This window comes from Protopterus annectens, chromosome 8.part1 (genome assembly GCF_019279795.1).
Source record: "Protopterus annectens isolate FY-2018-M chromosome 8.part1, PAN1.0, whole genome shotgun sequence".
Lineage (NCBI taxonomy): Eukaryota > Metazoa > Chordata > Ceratodontiformes > Protopteridae > Protopterus > Protopterus annectens.
In genome coordinates this window covers 286,142,384-286,170,283 of record NC_056742.1, presented here as the reverse complement: position 1 = coordinate 286,170,283, position 27,900 = coordinate 286,142,384, and positions in this window count along the sequence as shown.

The following is a 27,900-nucleotide window of genomic DNA, read 5'->3' as shown; positions in this document are numbered from 1 at the left end:
CGTGCACAATTATGCCCCTTTGGCCACCAGACAGTCCATCACATGTGCCCCCTCTAAAACCCAACTACTGTCTCAGAAATATTTCCTCCAAAAACAAGGACAGCTACACATTGAAACTGTCTAATGCAATATCACTAAGATGTATCCCATCAGCACAAGACCAGGCTGAATCCATATTCATAAAATCCCAGTGCTGTCTTACCTCTTCTGAAGCTGAAAACAATTGGCACCACTGCATATTTCAAGAGCCATGCCTATGAACATGCCACTATACTGGATCCAGACCCACATTCTCAACATTAGGATGGACCTGTGCTCATCTAGATAGCTAGTAAACAAAAGATGACCCATCACTAACTAACAGCTTTTGGCTCTCAAAAAAAAAATGCACAATTAACTTCCAAATACCTCACTCCCATTTTGTTTAACAAATTTCTGTACTAATGAATGTAATTTAAAAAATGCCCTACATCACCATGTCCCTGCTCTATTAACCTCCTGAATAGACTTGTTTTCTTCTGCCAAATTAGACACCCTTCCAATTCCAAAATAATGCATTGCATAATTATCTGCTGATACCTCTTGCACTCCCAATGCCAGCCAAAACCACAACATAAGCTTCCTAGTATCCACCTCCTTCTCATTCCCATCTTGAAAAACGAAATCATCATGCCACTTAGCACATGCCTCCCACCATTCTCTAGCCCAAGCCACTGGACATAGTAAATGCACTCCAAACCTTGACAACACCACCTGCTCCCCCACTTCCAACAGATCATTTTTGATGGACTTAACCTAACCAATACTCCTAATGAAGTAATTCTGAGATCTTTCCAACTCAGATGACTCAAACATTTACCAACACAAAATGCTCCTATGTACATGAAAATGGCCAAGATGGCCTACAATACATAACCAAATGGAGAACATGCCACCTTATGCACTCCTGCCAACAACATCAGTAACATATGCTTCCCAGTGGCAGCCTTCTGTCCCCTTTCCTTGGCTGAACCTTCTCATAAACTTTCAACAGCCTTCCTAATTTCAGATTCCTTAGTCACTTTCCATAGACCCAGTAATTTTGTTGCAGAAGTCAATGAGCAAGGTGAATCCTAGCCATCTTAACTACCTCAACAGCACTTCACCTGTCCATCAAAATTATTTCTTAGTAGCCTTGGATCAGGATTGATGAACCGGCCAACTTGCAATGTTCAACCAATGTCCCACATCTACCTGAGCAGAATAGTGTGGTTTACCTTGGGTGCCAGCTACCAAAGTCTGCAAAACTGAAATCAGAACAGTCTATCAGCCAAAACATTGCACCGCACAGGAACTTGCTGCACTATGGCTAAGTTATTAAAATGAATTATTAGCTCCAATTCCAAAATTCCTACTCCCACTCTATCAGTGATGTCCAAATCTGTATCCGTTCCAAAAAGAAATATCATTATGATACTCAATCATCCCACCCCACTAGCCATGATTTTGTAAACAACATGCCACCAAAATACCCCTCCCCCTACCTAACTCCCTTGCTGCATTCGTAAATAACCCAATATCTGGTAAAGTAATGGATTCATCTTGCAAAAAAGACACTCCATTAAATTGCTGGCGAAACTCCAGCCAAAAAGATGTGTCTTCTTTGATTTGTCTACCTATAATCACAAAATGATGTTTCCATTTTACACCCAATAATAAATAGACTATCCCTCTCATAAATGTACTCTCAGTTCTACCACTTTGCATGCAAAATTCAATATACACTTCGATCACTTCCTTCCCCTTCATCTTATCTTTATCCACCAGTGAGTCCACTCTTCCTATCAGTTTCTCCACTTCTAATAAACATACACTTCCATCACTTCCCTCATCTTCATCTCATCTTATCCACCAATGACTCCACTCTACCTCTCAGTTTCTCCACCTCCTTGCCCTGCAGCAGTTTGAACATTTCCAAACATCCATCCATCTCCATACCTAAAAAGGTTAGTGTTTAGCAGGACCCTCTACTTTGTCCTTCACTAACAGTACCCCCATCTCTGTGCAAACTTCCTTGTGCACCCTCACTCCCTTGATCCACAATTCTATACCTTCCCCAATCAAAAAAAATAATCCAAGTAATGCGCCACTTCTATGTCAACTCCCCTCTGCTGACACACCAAGTTCAGTGCTCTGCTGAACTTTTCAAAAGTGGCACACACAACTGCACAGCCCATGGGAATGGAATTGTCACACTGAGGAATAGATTGTACAGCTCATAATAGACAGTCTTCTGCTACATGACTTTCTACACACAATGTCCCAAAACATGGCAGCAGAGGAAAATCCCACTGTCATCCAACACTATTCCCAGCCCCTGGTATCTCTGCTAACCTATGCAGTGCTTCACACCCCTTACCAGTTGCCACTAGAACTCCTTACCCCACAACAAACTCTGCACCAATCCTCAGAATTCAAATCACACATCAATAAATACAAGTCAGCATCAGACAACATAAATCCCCTTTCCCCTCAAACATGTTAGTATTAGTAACTGCTGGGTGTTTTTCAGAGGTCCAGGGCATCTCAAGCAAACTCCTCTACCCATTTCTTGCCAGTTCTTCTGACTCTCCTGTCATGACCCTGCTGGCATTTTTTGACTTCTTTTGGTTCACTTAGCCATAGACTCGGAGACCTGTGTATCTTGATGCTCTACCCCAGTTGTCACTTCCATCCACTTCTACTTATTTCAACATGCACAGCTGCATCTGCACCTTTTGAAATAAGTCATCTGCCTGCAGCACCAGCTCTTGCCATTTCTTCGCTAAGTCCTGCACTTGTGTTATCCTGCATAAGAAACACAACAGTGCATTAGACAGTATGTCCTCCATTACGGTATTTCCCTCCCTTCCCTGAATCCCTTAACTTCCTACCTACACACAACTTCATCATTTTTACTATTGGCAGGTGGAAGGTTGGGGGTCTGACAGCCCTATCTCTGCCACAACCTCCCTGAGAGCTCTAAGGACTCACCCTATTTCCTAATATGCTTCTCCTTTCCATTTTTTTAATATAAGTCTCTGATCCGTTCCCACATCCCTACCCAATCAATGACATACAAAACCAGAGAATACCAAACAAACCTTCTGCAAGCTAATAACCTAATCCCCTTTTCTTCATGCAATGCCATTTTAATTTTTTTTATAAAGACAAGTGCAAAAGAGAAAGGCAGCTCTGTTCCTTGTGCTACCTTCCCAAACAGCTGGAAAAGGAAATATTAACAATAAAGATCAACACACAGCAGCTCTAGGAACACATTCAAAAGGAATCAAGGTAACCAACTACTTTACCACTGATCAATGTCAGGATAAGAAAACGTGCAACAACAAACCTTTTCTGATGAAAAGAAATCTGTAGCTCTAATTATTGTACTTACTCATTCCATGGGCTTCACCACATTTACAAAGTCTGCTTACCAGCCTCTCATGCCTGCTATGCATACTGCATCCACTTATTTTTTCATTAGTTAAATATTTATTTTAAAATACAATTATCCCCAAACAGAACAAACAACCTATGCAGAGGATGTGATCTGCTGTAGTGCAAAGATGTCTTTATTTTTCATTTTTTCTTTTTGTTTTCTTATTTCTTAACTACCCAGCTTGGACCATTGCATAAGGAATACCATAGCTAAGCAAGTTTCATGACATCAACACTACATCACATCTTGATTCATGAATCAAAATGCTCTTTCCCTAGAAATACGAGTAATAACAGTCACCGTTACTTAAGCCTGCAATTGTAATGTACTTAGTTAAGTGACACTAGATAAACGGCTAGCTAAATGATGGATCCCTGCCTATTCTTGGTCCTTCCTCAAAAGTGACTGCACCAACCAACAGACTAATGCCACACAAATGCATTCCCCATATCCTACCAAATGTGCCCACCATACTATCTTCCATGAAATTAATCTAACAGTGCAAAAAGCACTACAGACCCTTGTTATGCCTTCCAATAACTGATTACTCTTTCAACCATTTTTTTTACTGCAGTCCAGATAGTATCACCTGGCCACCCCTTCTCTTAAAGTTAACTAGCATGCTCTCTAGATTTAAAGAAAAAAAAAAACCCTCCCTAATCTAAGACCATTAAACATACCTCCTGCCATCAGAGTTAAATAAAAATCTTCACCACTGACCTCCTAGGATGGAAAATATCTAGGCCCTATTATGGAACACACAGCTGATCACCTGGACACTACAGCCTATTCTACCAACACCAACTACCAGTGCCAAAGAATACTTAAAGTTAGGTCTGGGGGAAGAAAGTGTCAAAGAATACTTAAAGTTAGGTCTGGGGGAGGAAAGCTGTTTCCCTCACCTACTAGCTATCCCATAACCTCATTAAAATCCCCATCGCCTGCTCCCCTTTCCTTTACATTCCAACTTAACATAAAAGCACAGCACAGAAACAAATAACTCTGTCAAGCAAACTCCATTTGATGTCATACAATCAGCATGTGATCATATTATTGCATTTTAATAATAATTTTAACTTGTGTTATTGAATGCGATATTTTATTTGCTGCACTCCATAAAATGGCATTGTATTTTTTTTTCTTTGACAATTATGTTAAAATAGTTTATCATAGAGATCTGGATATGAGCCTCTTACAAACTCCGCAAACATTTACCAAAATTTTGACAAGATACAAGGAACATCTTGTAAATGTTTCAGTTATGAGACACTAAGCAATTGTTAAAAAAGTGTAAAAAGCTATTATAATCTGAAGCATTTTACATAAGGTTTAATTTATTACCTGGATTTATTCACTTTCACTGTAGTTGTACTACATAGTTTACGTTATTATGTTTTACTAGGGTTGTTCAAATTTTGTAAGAATCAAAATCATATTACATACATATCTCTCTATATATATACACGTACTTATGTGTTGTAAGTACAATATATATCCATATCTATCTATATAGATATACGTACAGAATGAAAAGCATATTTGTTGGATCCTGAAAAAAAACATATCAGAATATGTTTTTTCTATCCGTCTATATACATATATATATATACATATATATATATATATATATATATATATATGGTTTTATATCATATAATCGAAAGTGCAAAATCTCGAACAGCATAACATCAAAACACCAAAACATCTAAACTGTTCCAATGGAAGTTCCCAACGGTGACATGCAACATGAAGGGTGTGGGCAGGGGGGCACCCCCCGCTACTTAAATATACCAACTCCGAGATCGCTCTACAGTGTAGGAAACAGAAATCTTCCATTTCCGCACTGTAGTGGACTGAACTGTGATCTCTGAAGTGGCATATTTAAGTGGCAGGGGGTGTAGGGTGTGCAGGGGGTCTTGCCCCCTGCATAGAGCAAGTTTTTCCCACCTGCACTCCTCCTAGTTGTTTCTACCCCATTTTGATGTTCTGCTCTTTGATGCTGTGATTTTGATGTTTTGCCATTTGAGATTTTGCATGTAAAATGTTGTGATATACACCCATATATCCAACAATCTGTCATACAAACAAGTAAACACTTTTGTGATATATGTGCACATCATGAATTTGTGCACACGCAAGCTTACACACACACATTCAGTAAAGCCAGTGGAACTGGCACATTGCCTTCATTATCCAGTACGTGATAAAAACATTTTTTATGTATACTAAAATGTGCAGCTCATGGTTTAAGCCTTGCTTGTTTATATTATTCTATATCAAATATCATTAGATTACCTATTTTTTAAAACTATTTAATATATCAGTTGTACACTGTACATAGTAAGTACATACCCACCAGATTAAAATCCCATCATCTTTTTATTTATTTTTTGTAAGAAAGATATTTAAGATGCAGATAATGACTGCTTGGCCACCAAATCTACCTGAAGTAAGCTAAAGATCCTTCTAAGCCAACAAAACAGTACTTTTAATTACCCATCTAAGAATTTGATTATTATTGCCATATACTTTTCAAGTTCGGCCACCGATTCTGATGGTGCCACATTTTCAGAAATGTTTTTCCATCATCATCTACACTTTCTATAAAAATACGTCTTTATACTTCCCTTGAACCTCCCACCTTGCATGTTCAAATGCTCTACTTTTTTGTATCTCTCTCTCTTTTGTAAGTCTGACATCTGTCTTAACACTGATCCCAGGCTTGCCTCTTTCTTCAAACTCTTAACAAATTATGTTCTTGTAGTGCTTTTTTTTTTGGCATCTACAAAAGACCATCCATCTTGCATTGTCTATATCTTAATTAGAATGTCATCATCAGAACTCAGCACTGTAGGTATTGTGGGGTGAAAAGGGATGTGATTTACACCACAGAGGAGTTACTGGCTAGCTAGTGCAAATAACGGATGCAATCACTTTTGTACTATCAATAGTCATTAAAGCAGCCACAGCTGAGATGCAGTCTGCTAAAATGATTTATTTTTAGTATGTTTGTGTTATAAACTGTAGCCAGCAGATTATATATACATATGTGGGAACACTTTCTAATCCCGAAATTCTGAAATATCGAATTTCAGAATGCTGATATTATAAAGCTGAAAGATCAAAATTCCGCATCCCCAGAAGCGCAAATTTCAATATCCCGAACTCTGGAGATGTTGAGTTAGCGCTTCTGGTGTTGCGGTTTGTGAATGGATAGCTGGAAGTAGTATTTATGTTTAAGGGTTTTGGTTAGGGGCTTTAGTGTGTGTCAGTGTGTTTTGTGACTGTGATGTGTGTGTGTGCTAGGGGAATTGTAGCTTGTATGGTGGTGTTTTCGTGTGTTTGTGTGTGTGTGTGTGTGCGACCTAGGAGTTAGTATAGTTAAGTATGGGGGGTGGGGGCGTGTGTGTGTGTGTGTGTGTGTGTGTGTGTGTGTGTGTATGTGTGTGTCTGGTGTATGATTAGTGTAGGATTCACAATTTTTAAATTCACGCTTTTGGGTTTTCAGGATTTTAAGGTTTTGGCTTTATGATCTTGAGATTCTGAAATTCAATATTTCAGGATTTCTGTGCTACAGTTTCTAAAAGGTGGGGATGACTGTTTTTGTTTCTCACTTTTGAAGGACATTTTTTTTGGAACCAAATGCTGGTTGAAGGGGTGTCATTATTTGGAGGAAGTGAACAGGAACCAATTGATATAGGTACACCTCTACCCTGGTTGAGTTCATAACAGCTGTGCATAGTGACAGAAAATAACTTGCTGCATTTACAGTTATTCCTCTTGCTATTTATGCAAGGAGCCTACCTTCCTTACTGCTCAGCCACACTTCTCAGTAACCTATAGATCATCAGAAAGAACATGTAGTACCTGTCTCCTATCATTGACACTGCTATTAATAACATTAAACTCCATTTACAGAGCACTGTTTCCTAAGAATCTTTAACAATGAGTGTAAGCTCCTAAGTTAAAGATTACTGCTCTAGTCTTGCGTAATCATCCTCCATCTTTTTATACCTTGTCATTAATCAGCCATCTTTGCTTTATTAAAATGAAGGCATATTTTTCCAAGCCTTTAACAATGTTGCACATACACACAAAGAAAAGGACAGACTTACTGAAGGAATGTGGTAGCCATCTTTTCCTCAGAGGGAATTCCACTTACTCTCCCTATCAATATGCCTGTGTTTTACCTGTGCCCCTACCCTAGCATCATCCCCAAAGTTGTCTAATTTATTCTCAAACTTTTTTGTATAGTACTACATAAAATACTTTCTTAAAACTAACGAGATCATAACAATTACCCCATTGTGAATCAGTGCTTTCATTACCCAATTAAAGAAATGCAAAATATTTGTCTGATATACCTTTACAATGTAAAGCAGCCTTTGTTTAGTACCCTGCTGGCATTCATATATACCTACATTTTCTCCATCAGCAATAATTCCATGATTTGTACAAATGTTTCATTCAGTGATTTCAGTCTTTGTTTTGCTTCAGATGTTCTAAAGATCAACTATATCTGTCCTTTCTCTTCCAGTTTTCATGAACCTTACTTTCACCTCATTGAAAGTTGAGGAAAGAGGTATTAGCACTTCTCTCACATTTTACTGAGAATTTAATGGTGCATCCTGATTGTCAGCTTACCTAAATTTTATTTTTTTTCTAAAGATCCTTCATGAATACTTTGCCCATGAAAGATTTACAGTTTCAGAAATTTGTCATGCAGCTGATGCCATTAAAGACCAGCAGCTAACATTATTAAGACTCTTGAACTTCTCAAGAGCTCACATAAATTCTTCTGTATGTCAAATAGTTTATTTTTATGCTACCTAGTCTTCAATCTTGCATTCTAATGAGAAGGAAATAAATACTCAACAACTGGTCAAATATACAAACATCAGTCCATATCTCTTAACTTACCTAGATAATTTAAAGATGCAAAATCTTTCTCACAACTTCATAGTGTACAGAAGAAAGTATTTTACACATACAACCTTTGTAAAACCATAGTTCAAAGAATATAATGTGGAAACGTGAAGACTCATACAGTATTCCAAGCTACTCTCATCAGGGATACAATGACTGCAGTACCGCTGAACCCTTTCAAAACATTTAATAATTGGACTAGTTTTTGGTATCAGTCCAGGAGAATACAATATATGTCTGCCTGGGATGACATGGGAGACATACTGCTTTGTCAGGTATGGACTGCACCTGGCCCTCTATGTTTTTGAATATTGGCCAAAACCTTGCTTACCCCAATAGTGCCTTTTTTAGGCAGTGTCAACCTGACAGGCCTCTATAATATCTTCAGCACATTTAGACAAGCTACTGCACAAGTATGGTCTAAAACTGGAAGTGTTTCAATTTATGCAAACACACCTTTGGATTGGTCAAACAGTATAAGACACTGTTCTGCATGTCTGACTTACCATAAGTGCATATTCTTGCAAACTATAAGTTTCCATCCATCACCTAGCAACTCCATACCATAAATTAAACAAACCAGAGACACTTGCCATTCAACCCAACTCCATATTCATAGATGACTTTAGCAACCTCAGAATTAAGTGGAAATCATATGTGACGTCAGTCATGCAAGCCCAGAGATACATGGGTGCAGTTACACTTTTTCTTTAACACCTATATTGACTTATCACTTAAGACACAGGCAACATTTATATAAGAGAAGAACAATAACAACATGTTCCTAGTTACAAACATTATACATCATATGTTTTCATTTGTTCAACGTTAAATAAATGTTTCAACTCCTGCCTTACTTTAATCCTCACTCCTCCTCTGAAACACTATTCTGCATGTATTGTTCCCACAATTTCCATTTTTTCTATCTAATTTGCTCCTACCCCTTTCTAAAATTCTCACTTCCAGTACTTTTCTCTGTTATAATGTTCAATATTTCATATACAATCAGTTTAGACTTTGATTTCTATTTTCTAATAACTCCTTTTTTGACAGCTACCAGAATTAAACTTAACAAGACCTTACTATGTTCTAGGGAATTCAGATCCTGTATTCCAGCTCAAAAAAATAATGTCCTTAGTTGCACTCATCTGCTCACCCAATATTTCTAACACTCCTCTGTAGAGAATTTTTAAAGTCTGCCAGCTCATTACACTCCCAAAGCATATGTTCCCAGTTACCTATTTCTTTCCCATCACACTGCCACCATTGGGTCTATATCTGTTCATCGAAGATTCATTTCTGTGAACCTTTGTTCATCGACCCTAATACAGGGAACATTCACATCAGCAAATGTTCACTTCAACAAATGACTTAACAGGGAAAATTTGCATTTTTCCCCACTGTAGTGTGATCTCAGAGTTGGTATATATAGTTGGGGAAGTTGTTGGGGGCAGAGCCCCCATCATGGGTGGGTTTGAAATATTGTGCTTTGTGCAGCAGTCAGAATGCTGGGCAACTAATTCCTTTCCCTGGGTAAGTTGTTAATTGAAGTAAATGTTTGCTAATGTGATCGTTCACTATATTAGTGTCGATGAACAAAGGTTCACATAAATGAACCTTCAAAAAGTGATACAGACCCACCAACATTTGAAACATCCCTGAGGAAAATGCTTAGGAGTCTGCTTTGGGTATAAAATATCTATGCAAACACTTCCAAGCAAAAATCCTAAATCTTCTAGACTTTTGCATATTTGGGAGCCATATTTATATCCTGCCATATTTTGTGAATTGCTTCTCCAGTATCTCTTCCCAATCTTATCCTCCTCTGACTGGTTCATATAATTACAGTACAATATGTTATATGCCCTACTAATTATCCCTTTTTTAACAGCAGCTTTTGATCTGATTCAACTAAAAGTTTTACCAGAGCAGGTCTTTAACTTAGGATTCACTCATCCCTTTCCCTGTACACTGATTTCAATCCATGATAGGATAGGAAGTTTCCAGCCTGCAGTCTAAATGTCTTCCTGGCTGCTTCCCTTTCTATTACCTTTCCCTCTCTAACTATTTGCTCCCAGTACCTTGGTTCCTTTGTCAGTTTCCCTCAGTAAATTCTAGCCCACTCTTGCCAATTCTCTGTATCCCTAATTGCAGTCATCGCCATCAGTAAAATCTCCTTTCTCCTTTCTTGAGTTGTGTCTTAGTTGTCTTGGTTCTCAGAATACGTTCTGGTACTTTATGAATTTAATACTTTATGAATAGAATATTTCACTCTCTTTAATTTCTCTAAGTCTTTGGGGTGACGGGAATGGACCCCATTCCTAAGTCAAAGTATGATTAATGTTCAAGACCGGTTGCTCCTACTACTATTGGAACTGTCTGGGTATCTTTGCTCCACACTGATCTCATTTCTGCCTGCATATCTTGATATTTTATGACTTTGTGTCACTATGTACACAAGATGCTGTAGTCACTGGGTGTGGTAATTTCAATAATTAGTGCTATTTTTGTCTTCTTTTCATGGACCACTATATCCAATTTTCTAGCATCTATCTTTTGAACTGCTGGTAATGGATGATTGCATGTGATGCAGACTTCCTCATTTTCTATGATGCTTTGTGGCTCATGCTTCCAGTGTTTTTCAGCCACTTTAAAACCATAATGTTTGCACAATCTTCAGTGCAACAGTCTTGCCACATTATTATGCCTTTCAGTATACAGTCCTTCTGCCATTAGTATATCACAAAAAGCAATGAGGTGTGCAACTGTTTCCAATTCTGTTTTACAAAACCAACATCTGTCTGTTTCTCCCATATGTTCAATGGACTTTGTAAACCAACGTGTACGTAAGCCCACTATCTTGACCTGCCAATATTAACCTTTCATCTCCTGGTTTGAATTTGCCTCTTCTTAACCATTCCTGCATCCGATCCTGATCAGCATGAGGTTCTTCCAGGAGTTTTCTAAACTTGCAGCCATGTTTATGCATTTTTGGACATGTGTTGCGTTCTCATCTGATACTTCACCTTATATTCTTCTGTTTTTTTTGGCACATTCAGTTGTTACCTGATTTTTATCTACTTCTGGATTGCTTTCCATTCCTACTTGACGCTGATATTTGTCTGCTAGACTAAGTAGGGAAGTCACCTTAGATTTATTCTGCTCATGTTTCAATACTTTCACTATGTTTGGGTCTTGTGAGGTCAACAGATATGCATGCAGTCCCACGATTGCAGAACTATGCATGCAATCACTTTCAAGGAGGCCCGTACCTCCTTTGGAATGGGGAATATAGAATCTTGATATGCACAGATTTTATAAATCAACACCTTTTTGGGCCAGTCGGTCACTCCAAAACTGTAAGTTAGGACAGGTAGAGCAAATGGGTTTATAGCCTGAACATTATTCCTATATGTCATTGCTGTTTTCAGGATTAAAGTCTTCTAAAACATTCCTTACTAAGTTTTATTCACATATGTTCATGTTTTATTGTTGATCCTTCACCAATTCCCAAACATTTAAACACTCCCTCTTGCTTAATTTCTTTTATATGACATTCTAGTCAAAAACTGATGTTTTCTTGATGCTGTAGATTTAATGCTAAAAAGGTTGCTTTTGCACATTTATCAAGACCAAATAACATTCTTGTATAATTTGAAAACGTTTTGACTACTTGCAGTTGTGCTTTAAGTTCCTCATCTTTTTTTAAAAAAGTTTTAAATCATCTACAAACAGAATATGAAAGTCTTTGTTGATTTCTGGGAGCCAAATCATAGCCATGACCTAATCTGTTAAGCAGACAGCGTAATGGGTTAAGACAAAACAGCAGTGGTGACAGAGTTACCTTGCAATATCCCCCTTTGAATTTGTATCCCTGGAATAATAATTTCTCCTTTACCATGGCTTAACTGCAAAGTGGTTTGCCATTTTTTCATGGTCACTGTGATGTAGTTTATCAGTGCAGGGTGTATCTTATACATTCTTAAGTGCTCTTTTATCCATGAATATGGGATAAGGTCAAATGCTTTTTTTGTAGTCTATCCATGCCATACTTAGATTCTCCCGCTTTTTACATTTCTCCATTATGACTTTAACATCAAATGACACTTTGTTCCATATGACTTTCTTTTATTACCCATTTTTCTATTGCCATAATTGAGTTTTCTTCTAACTGACTCTAAAATTTAATGGTATTAATTCCTGTGTTTAGTTTATACATCGTCAGAAGGCATGTTATTGGTCTACAGTTTATAATGTATGGCTACTGTTATTCTTCTTAAGGATCTGAATCCAAAATCTCACTGTCTCCTTATTTCTTGAATACCCCCTCCCCATTAAATCATCATCCCTTTCCACTTTGAAATATAGCTTTCTGCTTGTGTTATGTAGATGAGCCTTAACATTGTTGTTTAAAATAACCCTTCAGATTCAGTAATAATAAACCACATTATATGGGTGCAAGTATCCCAGACATGGTCTTTAAACATATAGGAGAATGATGCACTCCTACAAATTCAAAGTCCTTAGTGGTCAGAACGGACACAAACTGTCGCCTTTGAAATAAAAATGAAACCTGGGACCTCAGCTAACCATGGAGCATTTAAAAACGGTTCATACTGCCTACCTTGACCTGGCCAAGGCATCTGACACATTATTCCACTCTGGCATTGTTGACAAATTCAAGAGATTAAGTACAGACTTGTATGTCACCCAGTGGATAGCCAACTGACTCACAGACAGAACACAGGAAGTTAGAATTGGGGAGTCCACCTCAACAAAGATGCCAGTTACAAATGGAGTCCCTCAGGGATCAGTCCTTGGACTGCTCCTTTTTGGCATTTACTTCTCTGAAATCATGTCCAGTATCAGTGGTCTGTGGCTGACTACGTTTGCAGATTATTGAATATTATTAGCTGTCACTGAATCCCACACTGACACAGACAAACAACTGGTGCCAGAGCCATGGACTAAAACTAAATGCCAAGAAATGCATAATAGTATCCTTTGGGAGGTCATCCACCCCTGGTAACTATCATATTGACAACACACCCTTTAGAGTTGACCCAGTTGTCAGAGGCTTAGAGATGCACAGAGATAGCAATCTAGCCTTTGACTATCACTTGCCTACAGTAGTGAGGAAATCATTCTATGTTGCTCAACTTATAAACAAAGGTATGACATCTAGATCTAAGGAAGTCATTGCTCTACTGTACTCAGCATCCATTAGACCTATCATTGAGTACAATGATCCCTTTGGTATGTACCTAACCAGGCATATCCATCAACTGGAATGTCCACACAGGTTCCTCACTAAAGAATACAGGGCATGAGTAAAATGTTCTATGCAGACTGCCTCAAAGCCCTGTCCCTGTATTCTGTCTCCTACAGGCTTTTGAGGGGAGCTCTATGCCTGGCATACAGGGCCTTGTCAGACCTTACTCTGATGGTCCTCCTGCATATCCACAAAATAAACAGCACCAGAATTACCCATTCTAAAGACTTAAACCTTTCCTGTGATATAAATAGGACCTGTTGGAGAGAGAGATATGTATCCCAGAGAGTACCCATCTCAGGAACATGCTCCCCCATCCATGTGAAGTAGAGTTCCTCCCTACCCCAATTCAAGTGCAACCTGGACAATTGGATAGGGAACAGGAAATTGATCCCTGGTTTGGTACCTATATCTCTAATGGACATAGGCAAACTTTAAATGGTTCATCTCCCACGTCCCTGTCCCTGCATGTAAATGTTTCATCTCCCACGTCCCTGCATGTAAATGTTTCATCTCCCATACTCCTGCTTACACTCATCAAAGGTATCAGAACTTGTCAGAGATTTGGGATGCATGGCTAGTTTTAAAAAGGCCCTTGTGGTCATTAGCCTAGTAAAACACCTAGGACCCTATTAATAACATGTGAATGTGGAACTGAACTGAATACCTTAGGACAGATCAATATACCCAATTGAGCATGGAAAACCAGATTAGGTGATTAAACCAATATAGTCATTGAAACTTTCCAAATTAATAAAACAAGACTGTGAAGTCACAAGTCCATATTGATAGATATCTATTAGGTCTTACTCATATATATATATATATATCTATATCTATATATATATATATATATATATATATATATATATATATATATACACACATATATATTAATGAATTTAATTAGTAACTTTGAAAACTTTATCCAGGATGCAGTAAACAGTTTGCCTATGTGAGTTTAATGTTAATATTTGTGATTTGATTTTCTCTAATATTGGTAATCTGGTCAATAATGCATATTTACACCCAAAACGTGGTTGTAATAGCCATGATATTCGATGCATTGTCTCATACATTTACAGATCACTGCATATGGAATAGAGTAGCTATAATTTATTACCAACATTTTAATACTTTTTTTTTTTAAACAAGAAACATATTTATAGAATTATCACGTATGAAATAGGCAGTCATATGTTTACATACATGAAAACAAACCATATTGACATAATCTCAGCAGCAAACATACATCAGCTATAATCTTCTTTACAATCATTGTCAATTGAACATTACATGGCTCATTTAATTCCTGGCGTCCCTTAAACATTATTCCTCCTCCAAAACATTATTTTGCATGTATTGTTCACACAAACCCAATTTAATTCTATGCAATTTGTTCCTACACTTTTCTAAAGATCCCAGTTCCAGTTCTTTTCTCTCTGTTACAATATTCACTACTATCTTAATAAGACTGTATTATACAGCTAGCATGGTACATAAAACAACACATCATTCCTGTTCAAAAACCATCCCTGTACCTCTTTTTGTCTTACTAATTTTATAATAAAAAATCTTAGAAAATGAATAAAATGAACTAAAAAGTGGAACCACTAAAAATTGCACTTTCTAACAGGATGCATCTATCCATTCATAACCCCTTTTCCCATTTTTCACATGGGGTTGGGGTATCACTTCAACAGTGACAATCATCTACAGCATTTTCTGCTCAAATGGGGGAGTCAGTTACTCTAGATGGTGAGATGATTTGGTGCACGACTAAGGCTACAGATGGGCAGAGTACTGTTTGACACTATCATAGTGGAAAAATCCCAAGGATTATCAGATTTCTTAAAAGGCAGATACAATCTGTACATTTTTAAATGCTTTGCAATTATTTTAAAGTCAATACATGCTGCCTTCAATGTAAAATTATTATTTGTAGAAGTCTTTAAAAGTATTTTAGTGTCAGATTTATTCCTTGCAGATGGAGTGGTTTGAGCATATACTAAAATAACTCATTTTTATATAAAAATCATAACAATCTTTATAGTATCTGATTAAGCTTGGGATTATATACACAAGTACCCTTTGAATTTAATAATAGTGTATACAAAGATACTAAAATGTTCAGCTTGTTGCAGAAAAATTCACAACATACTTCTCAAGTTTTTTTCATTCCTGAAATAATAATTCATCATTAATTTCTCTGTATTTAGTATCAATAAAATTACAAAATACAGCACAAAAAATAATCTTATTGCAAATAAATGTCAAATTGTATAGAAGATTATCATGGCCAGTCAACCAAGTAGATCATGTAAATATGGATTATAGGTTATCAATATTACAGAAAATCAAATCTCAAATATTAACATTAAATTCTCCTAGAAAAACTGTTTACTGCAACTAGAATTAGCAGAATCCAGAAAAAATCATTCAAGTACAAAATACTTATTTTTTTTTGTAGGGGGCAATATATGTCTATATCTATATCAAAAATGTTAGATATTAATAACATAAATCCTGAAATAAATCAGTTTATTACTTGTGCCACTATTTATGCAATATATCAAGTGTAGTATGAATGCAAAAATGTGTGTGTGTGTGTGTGTGTGTGTGTGTGTGTGTGTGTGTGTGTGTGTGTGTGTGTGTGTGTGTGTGTGTGTGTGTGTAAAAAGAGAACAAGTTTTAGAACTTGACCTTAAGAATCCATTTGCTTATTATTTCTCTAATGAAATTCAGAAGGAAACATTAAAAGGTATGAAACTCTCTGGACCGTTCCACTGGACAACTGTTACATATGGTTCTAGATAAATACAATTATAAACAATTAATGCACCATTAATATGCAAACTCGAAAATTTACATCCTTATATACCAGTTGGCTAGAAAGGTTTAGACCATTTAGAAAATGTGTGATGTTAGAACAGACTAATGAAGTAAATGTATTGAGCATGCCAAATCAAAAAGCATAAATACACTGCTAAAATAGAGTAGATTAAACTATTATTGTTAAAGACTCTGAAATCCATTATAGAAATAATAAATATATATGAGACACCAAAATACCATCTTAGTTCTGAAAATCTGTGCTGCAAATATGTTCACTTATGAAATGACACGCGCATCATGACAAAATAAGATGATTTTAAAACAATGAAATGCTTATATACCAAATACATACTACTGGAAATCTGCATATGCTAAAAATAAATATGTTTCAACTGCAATCATGTTACTAGGCAGACTTTTATAATTCATTAATAATGAGGAGAGATTCTTTCTCATACTGCATTTAGTAACAATGAGGCCTAGATCACACTTCCTCAAATATGTTCTATTGCATGGTGTCTGAGGTTGTCCTTCGAGAGAGTCAGGAAGGATTCTTTCCTTTCATAATAATACTACGTACTATGAATAAGTAAGATTCTGTGCAGAGAAACACAATGTGTCGGCAGTGCACTATGTAGGAGAAAACATAAAGAAGGCTTTGTACATCAACTTTCTTCATTTTTTTCTCTTTCTTCAGTATCTATTTTTTCTTCTTTTAATGATGTACATGTTGCCCTTCAACTGTGGTATATTTAAACAAATCAGTTTGGCATTACTGTGTCTATTTGGAAAATTATGCATGTGATTGTAAATGTGTGTGTTTGCATATGTTGGGGGAGAGGGACATATGTGTTTGTTTACATCCATAGAATTTATTTCTCCAGCAACATATGTATCCCTAAGGCAAAATTATCAAATGAGCATATAATGTGCAGCTGTACTTCCATATTGTTTGCATTATAAGTCCATTCATATTCAAGAAAGTAAATTATAGACTTCACTGCCATTCATCCAGGAAAAAGAAGACACATATAGGACTATGTGAGAAATAATGCAGTCTCAGTCAGATTTTCTCTTGTTCAGATATTCCCTGTAAAGTAGAAAACAATCTTTCCCATAAGGTGAACTCAGCTCAGATTTGATTATGTTAAATATGGATGCTTACTTTATCTTTGAATGGGGGGTTTGCATATTCATATTTTCAAACTGTCTTGTTTCTTCTTTTCTTCTGAAAATTCACAAATGTGCTTAACGCACTGATGTTCTGGACATATATAGCTCATTGTTCAGACATTCTGTTTTCAAAGCATCTGTCTCTTACCTCTGTTTTTTACTGGATAATATCCTTTCCTATTCAAACACAGATTTCCTTGGCCTTTCCTTGTGTTTCTCTTTTCCCACGTATATGTCATCATTTATTATATATGCTATAATTTCAGAATTTATCTCCAACATAGGTTGCAACCATTCAACAGAAACATTTTTTTGCTTGTATTAAAAATTTAGATGGGTATATATTACCCCCTTGCAAAAAAATGTTTGCACTTGTTTGATCCAAGGTTATTTCTTGAAGTATGCACAATTTTGATTTTATAACAATGGTAAAATGTTGATGTTTAGGTGTTTAGACATTTTTGAATACATTCATGTGTGTATATAGTATGGGTTCCCTGCACTTGATCGAACGTGTATTTGTTCAACAAATACAGGGGTGTGACAATGTCAAAACTACAGATGGCAGAACATTAAATATGTCTATGGTATGTAATATTGATACAGGTAAGTGGGGCTGGGGGGGGGGTTGAAAGCGTGTTTGTGTGTGTGTGTGTGTGTGTGTGTGAGAGAGAGAGTTAGGTTTAGGGCTGGGGGTGAGTGAAGGATGGGTACTGTGTGTGACTTTTTGAATTTTTGTGTTAAGGTTAGGTTAGGGGATAGATGTAGTGTTGTTGGTGCATGTGTTTATGTGTCTCAGTCTGTATTGTGTATTAGTTTTGTCGCAGCAATATTTTAATGATGGTAAGGTGTGGGGTTAGGGTTGGGGGGAGGGGGAGCATTAGGGTTAGCACCCATTACTAAGGTGGTGCAGAGATTATTCTGGAATTGTTTTCTATTGCTGTAGCACACTTCTCAACATCACAGTTCCAGGCATAAACATATCCTGCATCAAGAGGCCAGCTTGACTGACTAACAGGAGCATAGCAGTCCTTTTACATAATATTTTAATAGAATATTTGTTCTAATAACAGTTCATGTGGGAAACCTCTTTAAATAATATACATTGTGTCTTTTTGTCTTAAAGGGCATTATTTGCACTATTTACAACAATAACCTGTTTACTTCTATTTTATATTATGTCACTTCATTTTTACCACATTAAAACATCACAGGGCAAGTACCACCACACTGTTTTATAATATGTCATAAAATAATCAATTCATGCCATCTTACCTACTTGAAACTGTTGTTTTTGAAATGTATTTATTTGTTGTAATCAAAGGAACTGCAGTTCATTTCAAACAGATCAGTCTGCAATCAAAATAATTTTTCTTCAGATCCTGTCTCTTCGGGGTTTTTATTACCATATATTTAAAAGCAAGATTCCTTTACATTGTAATATGAAATTCCCTTACAGACAGGATCTGACAAAGTAGTTGGGAAATAAATTAATATTACTTTCAGAGACCATACAGCAATAGATCAGTTCTCTCTGCAATTCCTCAGAGAAGAATAAACTAAAATGTTTTCTCCTTCTGCACAGGCAGGAATAAATGTAGCTAGTTTATCATTTAAAGAGTTTTCTTCCTTTCCTTAAAATGCTGTCTGATCATCTTACTTGTTGTTTATGTAACTCCTTCTAGAACCATCCTAGGACAGTGCTCGGGTCCAAAGGTTCTGACTCTGATCTACATCTGTACAAATCCCAGTATTCAGCTGTCCCTCATTAACACTAACCTCATTAACTGCTTCTGGGTTAGTATTCTTAATGGGCCCACCCACCACTATACTATCTAACCCTAGAAGAAACTGCACACCCTGGAAGCTCTCCTCACCCTGTAGAATGCTGATGTATGTGCAGTTACTGAAGCATGATTCAAAGCCACAGAAAGCACTCCAGTAGTGCATGGCTATTATGCCTTTCATACATTCCAACCACCCACCAAATGTGAAAGAGCAAAAGGCAGAGGTGCCTCTATCTTTATCAAGGATAACAACACCTCAGGGCTGGTTAAACAATATGACCTTCTTGAGCTACTTTGTGTCAAACTAACCATGGGAAAAAATCAATTACCAAATTCTTGCTAATGACAGGTCCTCTACTATGAACCAGGAAACCCATATATCATAGTTAAAGTTACTAGAATTGCTCACCATCCAGAAAGAAGGAAGCTGGTTGATATACATTTGGAGTGTATTTTATTGGGACTAGCTAAATTGATATGCTGATAATATCAACATGATTTATGGAAGCAAGGTCATTGTTTTGATAGATCATCTTGTCAACATAGGAGAAGGAAACCAGCAAGTAAAAAAAAGCAAAGATAACAACTCTTTTGAACCTGAGGGAAAAGGTGGGGGAACTACCCAGATTTATAAGAATGTATGAATCCTGCAAAGATGAAAGCATATTGTTAAACAGTTATTATAGTCTAAGTATACAAAGAAAGGAGGAATGTACACAATTTAGAAATGCATACTAGCAAAACAGCAGAGCAGCCTGCAAAACGGGAATCATTAGAAGAAATGAATTACACAGTAAAATGTTTCAAACTGATTGTGTTACAAAGAAGGTGGTAGAAGTATCATTGCAAGCTAAAAGTGTAGTAGAGCACTGAGTGGAAATGACAAGTCGAACTGAGGGGAAGCAATCACTCACTGAGAGGGTGTATTCAAAGGGAGTGAAGTTACTATGCATACAAAATGCACAACCTAACCAGAATTATAGACTTTCTGTCAGTTAAAACAGAAAACCTCATAAATGAGGACTTATAAGAAGCAGGTTGAATGCTGAGAAGGAAAATATGACAAAGTTAGCAAAATAGGATGACACAGTGTCTTGTTAGGGTTCTAAACCCATTTCAGTCAGCCAAGAACAGAAATCGCAAATAACAGAAGTTTGTAGACAACAGTAATCTAGAAGTAGGGGAAAGAGCAAAACTGAATGTAGATCCTTTCAAAGGGAGAACCAACCTACAGAATATAAATTACGGGGATGGTATTTAATCATGTTAAGAAAGAAACCTAAAGTATAAATTAAAAAAGGCCAGTTTTAATAACTCATGCTGACTGACTGTTTTTCCTGGATAATAGTACTAGGATGTTAGCAGACGATGTTCGATGCAACCATGTGACCAGGCAACATATTTTGCTTTACCTTGAGGTAATGTAAGAGATTTAGATTACTGTAAAGTCACAGCAACAAACTAATCAGACAGCATCAACTTTAATAACTTGGAAAAACAGGAAGGTACCTTGATTACTGTAATCTACATACAATCAGAGGTTACTAAAAAACTCTTCTCATCTGTAATGTTACTAAAATGGATCTGTGACAATACTCTGAAAGGTAGCTGTGAAATAATAGCTTACTGAAGTCTTTATTTCCCAAAACCTAACAGAGACAGTTGTCCTCCGTTCAGCTACAAACCAAAATGATTTGTTTCTGACATTTATCTGCTAGTTGTGGTGAAAGTGCAGGGCATAACCATCTACATCTGCACTGAAAGAGACATAGGCACATAGAAAATGTATTTTTTCTTTGCAAAATAATCTTTCTTTCAAAAACAAGTAGCAAGGAAAATTTGTTTAGCAACATGTGGTCCCAGAAAGTCATGCTATAATAAAATGTCCTAGATAAAGCTATTCTGCCTTACACTGTTGTTGTTGTGTCTTTTGGCTTTTCCCAGTCAGGGGTCACCACAGTGGAACTCCTGTCTGCTAATGATTGGCAGTTGATTTTTACGTGCCGAGTTGCCAGCCCTGACGCACAACCTTCAATGAAGGTATGCCCATTCATGCATGTCTCCACGCAGAAGATGTTCTAGCTGAGAGTCGAACCAATCAGCGTCTTACTGTGAGGCGACAATGCTATCGCAGCACCAACACCGCGGATAATGAGGCAAATGGTCAGCATCATATATTTCCACAACAGTCAAAGCAAGAATGTATCAAAAATAACTTCAATAATTAGCCCACAGTACTTTGCATCCAACACAGATGTCAGCCCAAGCTGATGGCCAAGATTCTTGGAGTACAAACCCTTTGTACCTGAATCTGCAGGATAAGATAAGTATTATCAGACTGGTGTTTCTATAACAGCTACTTATATAAATGCATCATAACCACCCCCTCCCAAGAACATTTGTTAACATACCACCACCTTTACTGCATGCATATTATATTAAGTATATATTCATACACCAATGCTCATTCAAACAAGGATAGCTTAGCAGGCTGAAACCCCCCCCCCAAACCTGCAACATCAGAAAATAAGTAGATACCTAATTTAGCTGATGTTATTTCTGTATCCACTAACTCAAAATTCAATAAAATACAGTCACATTTCCAAGAATGTAAAGCATTTACATGATTGCTTCTATTGACCTACTGAGACATTTAAAAGCTAAGATGCAGTACCATAAAATTCTGCACACAGAGTACACACACATATATTCTATTAATTTGTGAAGAAATACAGCTGTTGATGTAGTATTTATCTTGGTTTAATTTGGCAAGGACAGGTATGACAGTTATTCACAAGAGGCCTAGAAGAGTAAGAAGCCTTCTATGAGAATGAATGCCACAATAGCATTGTCTAGAAAACTGACGATCAACTGTTTTCTTCACTGGAAATATGTTTTTTTTTCCACCCTGCAGATGACAAGGCTGCGCTTATTTCACCTTTTCCTACATCATCTATTTCTAGTGTCCTCAACTCAGATTTCAAAAGTATTCTTTTGTAGATCACATGGGATTTTCAATCATGTCAACAGACTGCCAAAATTATTCAAAGATGTATATGAAAATTAGACTAGCCGAGAAATATAACAACCCACACACTAACAGGTACAAGGACAAATCCAGAGTATACATTTATGTCACCAAAAGAAGCACCTAGATATGTCATTATAAGTCCTCAGGAATAATATCATTCTGGTAAACTGAAACAAATGCACACAAAATTAATCAGATTTTGCAAGCCAGAAGTTTATGCATATTTCTTCCCTTTGCTGACTATTGTAGCAATGGCTTAACATCAGAAAATTATTCATTTCTAAATGAGCCAAAATACAATATTCAATTAAGTCATATTTCGGACTGCATCTGACAGACTACTCAATAATTGTAACACCCAGAAACAACGTCACACACATGTCAACGATTTGCTTTATATAAAACTTGACCTCTCTGAAATCACAATTCAAATGAAATGCAGGAAAATTTAAAGTTTTTTTGTTATGGCTCCATTAGAATAAGTTTATTCTTAAGTCCGCTTATGTGGCCTCCTAATATACCAAAAAAAAAAAAAAAAAGAAAAAGAAAAAATTAAGAATGCCATTGCCATCCATGTATTCAACTCCTGAATTATCCCGTTAGTGAAACTTTACATCACAAATATCAGTGTGAATGGCTTGATCCTTTTTTATTGAAAGAACACAGTACAAATAATGCAGAAAAAGTTCTTAGGCAATTCAAACCAATAACAATTTGAAGGAACAACATTAGTAGGTTTATAGCTGTTGGAACCTAAAATACAATAGGATCTCCCTGTTACGGTCCTTGAAGCTCTCTCTCTAATACAGCTGTTCTTCAGACTACTGTGAGTATAAACTTCAAATTCATGTCTGCATCTGGGCACAGGGAACACCGCTATCAGCCACTAAAGCAAGCGAATTGAACTCACTGACAGTTGCAGGCAAGGCAACATTAGTACTTGACTTCTTTACACTTCAACTCATCCATCAAGAATTCTGCCTTGGCATAGCTACAAAACCTCGTACCAAGACATACAAGTACTGTCTTTACTGCCAGCAACTCTGATGTTTGTTTACCCACATTTCAGTTGTTCTTAGGGGGAAATTTTCAATAAAAAATGTACCTGTAACTTGAATTTTACTTCCCATAGAAATTAAAAAATAAATTAGACTGTTCCATATTTACAACAATCTTGTTAACCTCCTGAAAGTATTAACTGAATGCAACTACTTTAAGGACATGGGCTAAGTACTACATATCTGCTTTGAATGCCTCTGGTCTCACTTTTATAACTTTCAAACCCTCTTCATTAATCTCTCTCTCTCTCTCTCTCTCTCTCTATCTAGAAATTATTGGAATTTCCAGTTTAATGAAGTTTCCAATGTTTTCTTTGTCAATGTTACTGGCTGAATTCGCATCATAGTTTGTATGACTCGATTTGAATGGAAAAATGTGCTAAATGTAGTTGCAAATAATATGCTCTTTAAATGTATTATGCTTTATAACTCTCAAGTCAAAATATAGTGATTCTGAACATACTTGATATACAAGTACTTAACCTATGTAATATTAAACTTAAGCTATATTCTTCAGTGTTATCTAATTCTCTGTTTTTTTCTTCTGTCTACCATGAGGTTTGAATAAATAATTAAAGGGGTCCCAGAACTAGCCCACACACTCTGTAACCACATAAGTAAATAAAAAAAGAAATAATTCAGGATGCCAAGTTTAAGCTCCAAATCTCAGCATCTATATATGTTTCTGTGCATTCTCAGCAAAAATAAGTCACCACGGTCAGCGATGACAGCAGCTGTGGCACAATGTAAGAATTTAGCTGTGATGTATAAACTGTAATCAAAACAGAACCAACAAATGTAATAGGAATGTGACCCAGTGGAAGAAGCAGTCTTCCCTCAGTGCCCTATTTAAAATTTGCGAGTTACATTGTTAAATATAGATACTGTACATTCATCCGTGAGCAGAGAGGTGGTATCTGCAGCATAACAATAAAAGATATTTTCATCCTTTTTCTTAAAATTTCACCATATATACTCTCAAATTATAACATCATACAACTCCAGTTATTATGATCTTATGGCTCAATACTGAAGTGTTTGTTTGTTTATGAGACAAAAATATCTTAGGAAACTATGGCTTTTCTTACTAAATAAAAAAGGGTGTGCATTCTTGTTTCTTAAAGACTCCCTGTGGAATTATTTTCCAAGTATGCTCTTCTTTGTACAGATCTTAGTTCATGTTGAATTAGATCAAAATCATTTACAATGAGCTACATATCTTCACTTACATACTGACAGCAAAACTGTTTCCAAAATCATTATGTAAGTTACATTACATTATGTACAGCAACTCAATAACAGGAGACAATAAACCTATCTAGGCTTCTTTTTTTAAAGTGCTTCAACATTTTAACTCACTTTTACCTCTAATTTCCCTTTTAAATATTTTTCACCTGGCCCATGACCTCAAATATTTGTATGTATTCTCTTCACAGCCCATTCTGGTCTCATTACATAAGTCCACAACCCACTGCATGGAAAAGTACTTTTAGAGAACCAGGAACTCTCTATAATCCACATCCTGTGCACCCTCCTTCCCCCTCTGTCATCCTGGGTCAGAATGTCCCCTTCATATCTCCTTGACATGCTTTGTTATTATATCCACTGGTCTCTTCTGGTTTTAACTCCTCAGGCCTCTGATCATATTCCTTTTACTCAATGACACAGATCTTTCCAGTAATTTTTCCTTGAGCTCATGCCAGTGGTCTGATGTCTTTGCATTTTTGTAGTTTACAGAGTTGCATAAACCTACTCAAAGTATAGTCTGACCAATACCCTGTAGAGTGGAAAACCTTCCCCTTTGCTTCTGGCATCTATCCCCCTTTGGATACACCATGTCACTCTGTTGGCTACTGCCACTATCTTCTCACTCTATTTTTCCTGTGCTGATGTCATCTTTTCCATTCCTCCACCTAATAATTCATACAAGGCTGGTGAGGCCCAAGTGCAGTACTTTGCATTTGTTTCTACTGAGCCTTAACAACCACCTTTTTGCCTACTTATTCAGCCTTTCCAAATCCTTCACTAGACTTTTCCCAACCCTCCACTGCTGAACCTATCTTTGTACCATGAGCAGAGAGGTTCTTCCCGTTCTGCATTCCTTTAAGTATGTCTGACACAAACACCCCACAGAGCACTGGATCCAAGCTGCAATCATATGGTACTCCAATAGTTGCTTAAAGAAGTTGTGGCAGCATCCCTGTGTATCCTACCATTTAAATATGCAGATATATAGTTCCTCACTCTTGGCCACACCCCCAAGTTTTTCCAGTTTTTCTATCAGACCTTTGTGTGAGATAGAATCAAAGGCCTTGCTAAAGTCTATCCTGATTGCATCTAAAAATACTCCTCTGTAAAGTTCCCCATAACCCAGTCAAGCCACTTGATCAGATGTGACTGACATCTCCTTCTAGTTGTGAAAACATATCAGTTGGTCACCTGAAGAATGCTTTTCTTCTAGAAATGTTACTAGCCTCTACTCAAATTCTCTCCTTGAATTTGCCTGTACTACTGTTAAGATGACAGGACTGTAATTAACTGGATTTTTTGTGTTGCTCCCCTTTATACATGATTGCTACAAATTCTGTTCTTTAGTTCTTGGGCACGTCTCCACTAGACAGTGATCTGAGGAAGATGCCATTTGGGGTGGTCTCTCAGATTTCAGTTAACTGTGGGAGGCATCTCATCCAGACATTGTAATTTATCCTAGGTGCAGAGAGTTCCCTCTGAACCCCCTTCTCTATTCTAATGTCTTTCTACTGTTTTCTCACACTGGCATGCATCACTTCAAGTAACACGTGTGCTTTCTTTTATGAAGACTAAAGCAAATATGCATTTGGTGCCTATGCACTTCCCCTCGTCTGTGATCTCCCTTGTATTATTACACACCCTCTGCAGTTCTGTCTTTCCTTCCTTCTTTTCCCTATTTACCTACGAAATCCTTGCTTCCTTTCTCAATCCCCTCTAACAATTCCCTTTCAGCTTGGGCCTTTGCTGATGGGACCTTGTTGCTTTTTTGCTAGCCTCCTTCACCTTCCCATCATCTTTTTTATCTTTTAATGCTTTATATTCTGCCATATTACTAACCTCCTATTTCTATTCCAAATTGACCTTCTTTTCTCTTGTCACTTTCTATGGCTCTGATTACTCTGTCCCAGACCAATTCTCACAGCCTATTTACTCCTTCAAATTGCTACCAGTCTCTTAACTTATTTTGACCACCTCACCAATACAGCATAACCTGCTTTTCTAAAATTCCATACTACTATTGTTGGCTTTTTTGTGACACTCCAACTGCTCTAAACACAGTGGGATGACAACTTTTGACTACCTGTACCTTAACTTGAATGTAAAAAAGGCACTCTCGGCATTGGTTAGGACCATCTAGAGAATTGTACACTTGCTGGTACCATCCTGCACTAATTGGCTGAACCCTTCATGGTTCAAGACCTCAGTCAACTCCTTTCACTCCCACTGTGGAGCTTGGAATCTTCCAGTCTGCTCCTCGACATTCTGATCTCACCAGAATAGTACCCTCTTTCTCTTATCCCACATCTTTATTCACTCTTCCAGTCTTTTACCCTACTCTCTTGTTACATGTGATGAATAATTCTCTTTAGCAGTTCACCATTTCTCTGGGCTTCCACTACCTTAATAGCCATCACTTAAATTAGCTTCTAACCGTGTCTGTACCTTGCCTCATTCCTAATTTAGTGTTTTTACTGGCCACGCATCTGATACCCTCCTTTAGGTTGATTGCTAGTCCATCATCATTTTTCTCTTCATCATTTCTCCTGAACAATTATTGCTGACATATCTCCATGTCCTATCACCTCTTGTCATTAGCACAGGCTTCTGTAATATATAACAATGTCCATCCTGCATCAATGCTTGCAGCTTCACAGTCTCATACCTGGACTCCCAGAATCCTTGGCCTGCTTAATCATAGTCTGCATCATTTTTGTTTGTTCCTCTGCTATGTTTAAATCTCTTGTTTACCTTCTGTACATTACCTAAGCATCTAAACCCCACCTTCTGCTTCTGTCTCTCCCTTTTCGCCTTTCATCTTACTGTAAAGGAACAATTGTTTGGATGTACCTTTCCAGTTCAGTATTAAGCACAGCTGTTGCATTTGGGCTATGTTGGAGTCTGTCCCTTTTATGTAGCTCATCTACGTGACAGGTCTTCTCCCATCCTCACATGTCATTAGCATTTCTCCTCTTTCCACTAGCTCAGCTTAGTGCTCTCCCCCCTCTCTACATTGACTGCTAGTCGAGGTACCACTTTTGAGAAAGTATAGCTATTCCACCTCTCCTGACATTTCTCTGCCACCTCCATAGTTGTTATTGCCACTACAC